We start from the raw sequence: 10,043 nt of genomic DNA, 5'->3' as shown, positions 1-10,043 counted from the left end.
GTTACATTTTTGTTCCTCATATCATTATCTGTCCTTTTTAAGGTAGAATGGAAAAGGAGACATATAAGAACAACAGTATTTTATGAAGGCGTCACACAGCTGATAATCAGCTGATGGTGTTGAAGCTTTACCATCTTGGTTTTGGGTGCAAGTTTTCTAATGTCATTAATTTATGTTCAGCCATGTATGCAATTTAGCATTTAGCAGAGTAGAGTACCTGCTTTCAACTTAGTGCAGTGTAAGATTATTTTCCGCTTCAATGCGATCAATCAGCAAAGTCATTATTTCCTGTTAGCATCAAAAGTTTTAGGGTTAATGCAAGAACTAAGCTTTGTTACATCAGTTCCTGTAATTTGGTCCTTTTAAAATGTGCAATAAGCTGTTTTAATGTAGTTCCTTCAAACATTATACAGATACTGACATGTGCCTGTTTTTTAATATCGCAAATGTGATTTATTATTTAGCTGAATGTGTAATTTTAACAAAAAAGACAAAGGCATTTTTGAAATTAAATATTTTTTTATGTATATTTAATATTATTTCAACATACTCTATTATATGGAAAGCCATTTGCGCCAAAATTGAATAAATAAATAAATGGGTTAAATAAATAAAAAATGAGTAAAATAAATCAAAAAATGAAGTAAATGAGTGAAATAAATAAAAAATTTGTTAAATAAATTGTTTAGCTTTTTCATTAAACCAATTTTTAATTTATTTATTTTTCATATTATCAATTTCCCAATTTCTCTTTTTCATTTATCTATTTGTCATTTATCCCTTTATCCATTTACCCATTTTTCATTAATCTATTTTTTAATTTAACCGTTTTTCCATTTCCTATTTCCATTAACCCGATTTGCTATTTCCCACTTTCATTAATCAATTTCTCATATATCCCTTTTCTTACTTACCCATTTTCTTTCATCTATTTTTCATTTACCCATTTTTCATTAATCTCTTTATCTATTTACCCATTTTACATTAATCTATCTTTTAATTTAACCATTTTTCCATTTCCTTTTTCCATTAACCCGATTTTCCTATTTCCCACTTTCATTAATCAATTTCTCATATATCCCTTTTTTTATTTACCCATTTTCTTTTATCTATTTTTCATTTACCCATTTTTCATTAATCTCTTTATCTATTTACCCATTTTTCATTAATCTATCTTTTAATTTAACCATTTTCCATTTCCTTTTTCCATTAACCCGATTTTCTATTTCCCACTTTCATTAATCAATTTCTCATATATCCCTTCTTTATGTACCCATTTTTCTTTAACCTATTTTTCATTTAACTTTTGTTTGAAAAACTTTTAATTTTCCCATTTTCCAATTTCCCTTATTCATTTAGTATTTCCTTATTTTCTTATTTATCACATTCTATTTTCCCCGCTAAACTTAGGGGGAAAAATAAATGCAAATGAGGAGTGGCACGTCATCAGGCTACAACTTCCCCAATTGGTTGGTTAGCGTCACACCTACTTTGCTTTCAAGAAAGATGGCGACCTACTAACGGGTTATCAATAAGCATAAGCTCATTAACTTCATTAGAAAATAGTGTTATTACTCCTGACTTTATTTTTGTGTGGCCGCTCAGACAGAACGTGTTTCAGCTGGCGGCTCTGATGGACTCAGAGCTTCACCGTCGGGGTTTTTTATAGTTTGGACGAAGCGGCCGCTGAAGTTGGCTTACGATTGAAGGTTCAGGACGCCTTCGTAGCTACCAGCTGCGATTCAACTATAAGGAGCAGACTTGACTGTACATCGTAAGTGAACTGCAATATCCAGTGGCAGCTCTACGGAGCATCGAGCTGAAAGAATGACGGTGCCAAGCCTTGGAGATCTGCATCGGAGGCCATCTTTCAGACATGCACCGCTGCTGTCCGTCCAGGATCCTCCGGTTGCCCAGACGGTAAGCTAACGCTGATGTTTTCCAACTATAGTCATATTTGTAACCAAACTTGAGGCCAACAGGTGTACTTTTGACCGCCACCAGGTCAAAAGTACAGCTTGTTTTTGCAGCACATTCATTAATGTTTCTATCGTGTATGTTTTCAGATGCTAAGCTGTCACAGCAGATCATCCTGCAGACCTCTGGTCTCTGTTTCCAGTGGGCTCACAGCTTCAGGGTGACCAGAGACCTTCACCTTTCTGGAGCAGGAACACCCGGCCAAATGCACTGGTGACACATTTAATTTAAAAAATGTGGCTGTTCTTATAGCATTGATATGCAAGAACCATCTACTGTTTTTAATAATAAAAATATATATATTATGAAATCTGTGTTCCTTCTCATCTGTGTAGTTCTAATTTAATCAAATCTCATGTTTTCACATCCCAGAGACAATAAGATGGATAGTTTGTTTGTGGCTTTAACCCATTCATTCCAAATTTTTCCCAAACATGTAAATATGAAAATCCGATGTCATTGATAGCCCTTTGAACTAATCAGGGAAATAATTTTAAAAATTGTGGAAAAGTATGTAAAAAAGTGTGTTTTATGTTCGGTCACAATTGTGACCGGTGGGATAATATGGTGTTCTAATACTAAGATGAGCTAAAAGTGCTTTTTCCAAATAGACATGATCATAATATGTGAACATTGTTTCTTTAGTAGAATATATCTTGCCACAGCATTACTTTAGTGCAACATTTGCTCTGTAAAGTACAAATTTGACTATCAATATATTCTAAACCAAGGTAAATTTGAGTGCTTGAGTGTTTATGCATAATTATATTGAACTTCAGTCAGTTGTAGTGTCATCACAGTAACATAGATCATAAAGATAACATCTACAGTAGAGGCTTTCATTTATATTTCTGAAAATTATGAACATTTGTCACACTGTCATAAAGTAAAACTCAATAGACTTAGTCCAGGGGTCTCCGTCTCCAGGATTTAGGGCCTGTGTCATGCATCTTTTCCATCCGCCTCTGCTTCAGCACACCTGAATCAGGTGATAAGCAGGACTCTGGAGAACTGGACTGCATACTGAGGGTGATCCATTTAATTCAGGTGTGTTGGACCAGGAACACACCTGAAAGTTGCAGGATACCGGACTCCAAGGCCTGGAATCAAAGGAGAGTAGTATGGCTCCTTCTCACCATTTGGTGACTTTGGTTTTCTTCAATTTTAGGTTATTTCATCTCTTTCTTACTTTCCATGTTCTTTCTTGAAGCACTCAGTGTGCAATAAAACCTTGAATTTCTCCAAGGCATGGGTGGTGCAAAAGCAACAACTGGAACAACATCTCTGGAAATGACTCTTGCATTGACTGACCAGAAAGTGTCTTGGTTACATCTCGTCATAACTTGAAGAGAAGTGTCCATTTGAGATCTATTTCCATGACCTGCTGGCCTTATACCAAACCTTTGCATAAGATAATAAGCCATGATGAGCAAATCAGTTGTTCCTCCTACGACACATTTGTAAAATAATATCTGAAAGGTAAATGGCCTGTACTTGTGTAGTTCTTTATCAAGTCCAAATGACCTGAAAATGTTTTCACCACATTTAGTCATTCACCCATTCACACACACATTCACACACCGACAGCAGTAAGCTACTATATTGTAGCTACAGCTTGCCTGCCACAGTTTGACAGAAGTAAGGCAGTCATACACCGGCTCCTCCACCAGGGTCCTCTGAATACCACCGGCTGGCATGGTGGCTGAATTGTCCTCTTGATCAAGGTCACAACTACTGACACAAACAAAGTGGGGGTTCCAGCAGGCAACCCACCAGGTACAAGATAAACTCCAACCTCCTAGGCTACCGGCACCGTTTCAGGTGTGCTTTTGGTATGGACCATGTTGAGAACGAGAATCTCAATCGATGAATCATAATTTGTATTGACACACGGAGCATAAAATCAGCCAAGAAAAGCATTCAGACTTTACTTATTTTATTAACTTTCAGCGCTGAAAGGAGACGCTTTACCATTACATTAGAAGAGTTTCTAAAAAAGTCTGTGCAGCGTCTGAGGAGAAAGAGGAGGGTAGCTGATTATATGGACTGAAGACACTGCCTGAAATCACACCATGTCTCTGTGGCCTGATAAGTTTCTGTTTCTCGTGAGAAATGGACCTTAGTGTCTAACAGAATCAAAAATGTAACTCTTTACTATGGGCCCTTTGTCTAACAGCGTGTGACTCTTTCTCGGCCTTGGTAAAGCATCTCAACAACCACCATCACTTCTTGGACCTGACCATGACATTGAACCTTGAGGGGGTTTGGTCATAAAGGTCTACACCTCTCATGTGCTCATTGATCTAGTTGACATCAGTCTCTATATAATTCTTCATCTTTGTTTCCATTAGGAAAATATTGTTGTTTTTCTAGTGGATCAGCAGTTTCTCATCTTGTGTTGGAACCTCATTTGGATCCTCTTTAAAGGGTACATCAAAGAGACAGCTGTCCCTTCGTCATAAACTTTTGCAGGTGGTAACAGAGTACCACATGCCTGATGAAGGGTCAGATTATCCTCTTTTCCCATGAACTGATCATATGCATTCAAAATCAGGCATGGAAAATGGCCCATCTTCCCCTTATAGTCCATGTCTAAGCCATCACTATCAAAATCAGTAAGGGTTCTATTTTTCTCACAACTACATTGTTGTATGCTTTGTCTGGCTATAACAAAGTCCAACAAATCAAGAACCAAACTCAAAATTAATCTTAAAAAGGAAGAAGTTAGGAATTGGAAGAATATGGTATGTATTTAAATAAGTGGACCTATTGGTCAAACGTATTCTCCCACCTGTCACTATTATGACCGTCAACATGTTTACACATCCTGCTCACACACCTAACAAATTTTTATAAATGCAAAGGTGAATATCATAACTAGACACTTTAAAGATGATGTGCACCAAAAATCTTTGTTGTATGTTTATTTAAACATACATTGCTATCCTCTTCTTTGGGAGGTTTGTGGCACTCTTTTTCTCGCCGAGGTGCAACCAAGATTTAATCAGCTCTACTCATGTGATAATTTAGTCTAAACATGTGATACTGCATAAGTATTATCCAAACACTAAACTTTGAATGTTTGCTGAACATTAACTGAAAATTTAATCAGCAAGCTTTTTAGAGTCCTTGAAAGTGAAAAAAAAAAATCATTTTTCCTCTGATGTTTGGGTGAACTCTTCTCTGCGGAGGTCGGCCATCTCTCTGGTTCTTCCTGAAGGAGACCCATCAGGAGTTCTGGTGCTGCTCACAGTGCAGACGGTTCTCCTCCCTGTTTGCCGTTGTCCCTCTCTCAGCCAGAATCTCCAGTCATTTTTCTTGATCCTTGAATAAACATAACAGAATATGTTCTGGGTGTTATTTATGATTCGTTTGTTAATTAAAACAATGTTTAATATAAAAATAAGATTAATTTATTTCCTTAACAATTCCTTCTCCTGTTCCCTCAGAAGGAAAGAGTTTAGGACTCACTAATTACATTTACTCAAATATAGTTGAGTAACTTTTTGAAACTCAAATGAAGTTTTAGGAGTACCGTTACTATGCTGAACTTTTTACTTTTACTCAGGTCATTTTATTATGAAGCATCACTATTCTTATTTAAACAAATTTTTTATTTTGTCTTTAAAAAACTAAAAATTCCGCTGAACTTTATATTTTGAGCCCTCTAATTGTGTAATTTTTTAAGATATGAAATAATTGATAACTTGATCAGTTACTCAGTACTTGTATACTTTTTACCAAATGCTTCTTTACTCATGTGTAATTTCTTATTCAGCTACTTTTTACTTAAACATGTAAGTAAGAGATAAACATGAGTAAAAACATGTTTGGAGTACAAATTATGGAACAGTAACCAAATGTTGAGGCACATATGTTGAACAAAAACAGGGAAACTAAGGTGGCCAAGTTATACATCCACAAAGAACTACTGAAATGAATAGTCATAATTACTTTATATGAATACGACATGCATGCATGTGGGCCACACTTGGCACATTTCAGGGATGTAACCAATAGGGACAGATTTTAGCAGGAGTTCAGCTTTTATCCATTCTGCATTCTGTACCCTCACTAAGGTCACTGTATTCAGGTAGTCTGTTTACAAACATCAGCGTTAATTTACCCCCACATTTTTTAAATTAAATGTGTCACCAGTGCATTTGGCCGGGTGTTCCTGCTCCAGAAAGGCGAAGGTCTCTGGTCACCCTGAAGCTGTGAGCCCACTGGAAACAGAGACCAGAGGTCTGCAGGATGATCTGCTGTGACAGCTTAGCATCTGAAAACATACACGATAGAAACATTAATGAATGTGCTGCAAAAACAAGCTGTACTTTTGACCTGGTGGCGGTCAAAAGTACACCTGTTGGCCTCAAGTTTGGTTACAAATATGACTATAGTTGGAAAACATCAGCGTTAGCTTACCGTCTGGGCAACCGGAGGATCCTGGACGGACAGCAGCGGTGCATGTCTGAAAGATGGCCTCCGATGCAGATCTCCAAGGCTTGGCACCGTCATTCTTTCAGCTCGATGCTCCGTAGAGCTGCCACTGGATATTGCAGTTCACTTACGATGTACAGTCAAGTCTGCTCCTTATAGTTGAATCGCAGCTGGTAGCTACGAAGGCGTCCTGAACCTTCAATCGTAAGCCAACTTCATCGGCCGCTTCGTCCAAACTATAAAAAACCCCGACGGTGAAGCTCTGAGTCCATCAGAGCCGCCAGCTGAAACACGTTCTGTCTGAGCGGCCACACAAAAATAAAGTCAGGAGTAATAACACTATTTTCTAATGAAGTTAATGAGCTTATGCTTATTGATAACCCGTTAGTAGGTCGCCATCTTTCTTGAAAGCAAAGTAGGTGTGACGCTAACCAACCAATTGGGGAAGTTGTAGCCTGATGACGTGCCACTCCTCATTTGCATTTATTTTTCCCCCTAAGTTTAGCGGGGAAAATAGAATGTGATAAATAAGAAAATAAGGAAATACTAAATGAATAAGGGAAATTGGAAAATGGGAAAATTAAAAGTTTTTCAAACAAAAGTTAAATGAAAAATAGGTTAAAGAAAAATGGGTACATAAAGAAGGGATATATGAGAAATTGATTAATGAAAGTGGGAAATAGAAAATCGGGTTAATGGAAAAAGGAAATGGAAAATGGTTAAATTAAAAGATAGATTAATGAAAAATGGGTAAATAGATAAAGAGATTAATGAAAAATGGGTAAATGAAAAATAGATAAAAGAAAATGGGTAAATAAAAAAAGGGATATATGAGAAATTGATTAATGAAAGTGGGAAATAGGAAAATCGGGTTAATGGAAAAAGGAAATGGAAAAATGGTTAAATTAAAAGATAGATTAATGAAAAATGGGTAAATAGATAAAGAGATTAATGAAAAATGGGTAAATGAAAAATAGATAAAAGAAAATGGGTAAATAAAAAAAGGGATATATGAGAAATTGATTAATGAAAGTGGGAAATAGGAAAATCGGGTTAATGGAAAAAGGAAATGAAAAATGGTTAAATTAAAAGATAGATTAATGTAAAATGGGTAAATAGATAAAGAGATTAATGAAAAATGGGTAAATGAAAAATAGATAAAAGAAAATGGGTAAGTAAGAAAAGGGATATATGAGAAATTGATTAATGAAAGTGGGAAATAGCAAATCGGGTTAATGGAAATAGGAAATGGAAAAACGGTTAAATTAAAAAATAGATTAATGAAAAATGGGTAAATAGATAAAGGGATAAATGAAAAATGGACAAATGAAAAATAGATTAATGAAAAATGGGTAAATGGATAAAGGGATAAATGACAAATAGATAAATGAAAAAGAGAAATTGGGAAATTGATAATATGAAAAATAAATAAATTAAAAATTGGTTTAATGAAAAAGCTAAACAATTTATTTAACAAATTTTTTATTTATTTCACTCATTTACTTCATTTTTTGATTTATTTTACTCATTTTTTATTTATTTAACCCATTTATTTATTTATTCAATTTTGGCGCAAATGGCTTTCCATACTATTATTCCTTTTTGTTAGACCTTTAATTGTATGTCTTTTATTTTTGATGTCTTTCTTTCTTTTTTCTTGCTGTAACACTAATTATCCTTTGGGGAGACAAATAAAACTGAATCTGAATTTATTAATGTGTTGGGTAAGTTCACCAAAAACTAAATAGTTCAGTTCAGTTAATGTTAATTGCATGATAGGCAAAACTGATTTATATTTAAAATAATTATGAACCAACCAAGATGTTTGCACAATATATATATATATATATATATATATATATATATATATATATATATATATATATATATATATATATATATATATATATACATATATATATATATATATTTAAAATCTTTGTCTGTGCTAAAGAAATAAAGCCTTTCATATAATTGCTGAGCAAACATTTCCATGTTCCGACTGGCATCTTCATGATTTATCTTTAGTGATTTGGGACTTAACTGTAATTTACATTCATATATCAGCCCTTTCCTCTTCCAGAATAACTTGTTAGATCTTTTTAGATGACATCTTGTGTTGAATAACATTCTAATTGAGTCATTCCACAAAATTTGCAACATGCTATCTACTATCAGATTTACATTTCTTTGATTCTGTCCTCTTTCCTGTAATCCCAGAGTTAAATAGTGCTAATGTTATTATTGTCACCTTCCTAACATAATGGCCCCAATAATTTTTTTTTTGCCAAAAGTGATTTTGGTGGGAACAAAAGAGAAAAAAAATCCCCACCTCATTTTTGCTGATTAATTACTAAGTCGTTTTTAGCAAAAAAAAAAAAAAAAAAAAAGACTTTGGCCATTATATTAGAAAAGTGAAGTGCTGATATGATAATCCAATATACTACTGCCAAAATTATTTTCTCAGTTTTAATTTTCAATAAAACTAGAAAATAGAGTACTGACAGAACTCTATTTTCTGACAGAAATCCTTACATGTGGTCTTTGTGGCTCAGAGAACAGACTTTAAAATATTTTTTTTTTAGTTTATAAATCACTGACTAGCTTAGCATCAAAATACATTAAAGATCTGTTGTTGTACCAAAGTTCCAGACCACTCGAATCTCCTGGTTCAGGACTACTTAGCAACTCCATTAAACTTTTTATCTGTAATTATACTTCTGTTTTTATTGTCTATATTGTAACATAATGGAGCAAGTACTGTTGTTCACGTGAAATAAAAGTTGATTTTTAAATAATAAATTTTATGTTCCAAAACATCTAAAACTTTTCTCTCTTCTCCTCTAATGTTTTGACCTTTGATCAGGATTTTTATTTTCATCTATCAGACAAAATGTCACACCACATTAAAATAAAATGTAACTTTTATTGTTTTTTTTCTCTGTGCTAATAAAACACTTTCTTCAAACAGTAAAAAGATTGTTCTACTTTCCTCATATACGGCAGGAGGATGAGTCCGATCTTTCCAAGTAGAGTTTGCCCATTAGAACATAGACCACCAGATAAAAGGTTTTCATTTAAATGTAAATCAGAGGAGCAACAAATCTATTATTGCTATTTCAAGAGCGTCTGCACTCTTTGACTTTTATGCCACATTTTTGCCTCTAATTCTCCAGCAGGATGTTTTCTCCACTCCTTTTCTGACCAAGGATCTGGCAATGCCTAAAAGCGTCAGTGAAATCAAATTATAGTTGAAAGATGCTGAAAAATGCTTGGAGGACCGAATAACTTAAAATTCATATTTTTGCATCAAGCACATTTCTAGATGAAGAAAAAAACATCTTATTAATGAGCTTTGGCTTCATCTGCTTTTGGGCAGAATAATGTGACAGAATGGGAAATCCATTAGTCTGACCCTCTGCACATCTCAATATATTTTTTTAGTGTCTGGTTCTGGAAGGTATTTGTTTGTCGGCTCCTGTATGGGATTATCTCAAATTCATGACCCGCATGCAGCTCAGTGATACAGTCTCATACATATTTATTTATTTATTTATTTATTTATTTATTTATTTATTCAAGACAAATGTTCTGTGTCTAAAATTATCAAAAGTTTTTCGGTGCCC

The 10,043-nt window shown here is 34.4% G+C and overlaps 2 long non-coding RNA genes across 2 annotated transcripts; one reads left to right on the top strand and one right to left on the bottom strand.

The window, feature by feature from the left end:
* Positions 1 to 562: 562 nt before the first annotated feature.
* On the top strand, positions 563 to 2,287 carry LOC148160201 (uncharacterized). Its single transcript, XR_015762498.1, has 2 exons — positions 563 to 1,920; positions 2,067 to 2,287. It is a non-coding gene; the product is annotated as an uncharacterized LOC148160201 (long non-coding RNA).
* A 2,048-nt stretch (positions 2,288 to 4,335) lies between these two features.
* On the bottom strand, positions 4,336 to 8,094 carry LOC148160200 (uncharacterized). Its single transcript, XR_015762497.1, has 3 exons — positions 6,403 to 8,094; positions 6,133 to 6,256; positions 4,336 to 5,301 (listed from the first exon to the last, which is right to left on the bottom strand). It is a non-coding gene; the product is annotated as an uncharacterized LOC148160200 (long non-coding RNA).
* Between the last annotated feature and the right edge of the window lie 1,949 nt (positions 8,095 to 10,043).

This window comes from Poecilia mexicana, unplaced genomic scaffold, assembly GCF_051168715.1.
Source record: "Poecilia mexicana isolate PSO_F unplaced genomic scaffold, ASM5116871v1 scaffold_3, whole genome shotgun sequence".
Lineage (NCBI taxonomy): Eukaryota > Metazoa > Chordata > Actinopteri > Cyprinodontiformes > Poeciliidae > Poecilia > Poecilia mexicana.
The sequence above is the reverse complement of the archived record's forward strand: the minus strand, read 5'-3'. Positions and strand labels throughout refer to the sequence as shown.